Source organism: Phaethon lepturus, unplaced genomic scaffold, assembly GCF_000687285.1.
Source record: "Phaethon lepturus isolate BGI_N335 unplaced genomic scaffold, ASM68728v1 scaffold38826, whole genome shotgun sequence".
NCBI lineage: Eukaryota > Metazoa > Chordata > Aves > Phaethontiformes > Phaethontidae > Phaethon > Phaethon lepturus.
The window spans coordinates 518-849 of record NW_010547558.1 but is presented as its reverse complement, the minus strand read 5'-3'; the positions used below and the strand labels follow the sequence as shown (position 1 = coordinate 849).

Genomic DNA, 332 nt, shown 5'->3' with positions numbered 1-332 from the left:
GCGGAGACCAAAGGCTCCTGGTGTCCAGCCTGCACGAGCAGCGCTCTGCTCCGTCGGCCGGGAGATGGAAGAGGGGGAGCAGCAACACGGGGCCAGGGAGAGGGCATGTGGTCCCTCCTCTTGGATGCCCAGGACTCCTGCCGGCCCGGCCCAGTGCCTGCTGGCTGGGCTGGAGGGAGTTGGGAAGGTGGGGAGATGCTTCTGTCCCCTTGGGGACGAGGGGGTGCTCCCCTCCCCGGGCAGCCCCGGGATGAAGCTGTTGTGCTGAGTTTGGAGGATTAAGAGGGGCAGTTCGCCCCCCCTCAGCCCCACAGAGGCAATCCGTGCGTGGA

At 67.5% G+C, this 332-nt stretch overlaps 1 protein-coding gene across 1 annotated transcript in view; it reads left to right on the top strand.

The window, feature by feature from the left end:
• The window catches only part of EFNB1 (ephrin-B1), a gene marked incomplete at both ends in the record, with an annotated part of 3,025 nt that overhangs the window by 2,180 nt on the left and 513 nt on the right, over positions 1 to 332 (top strand).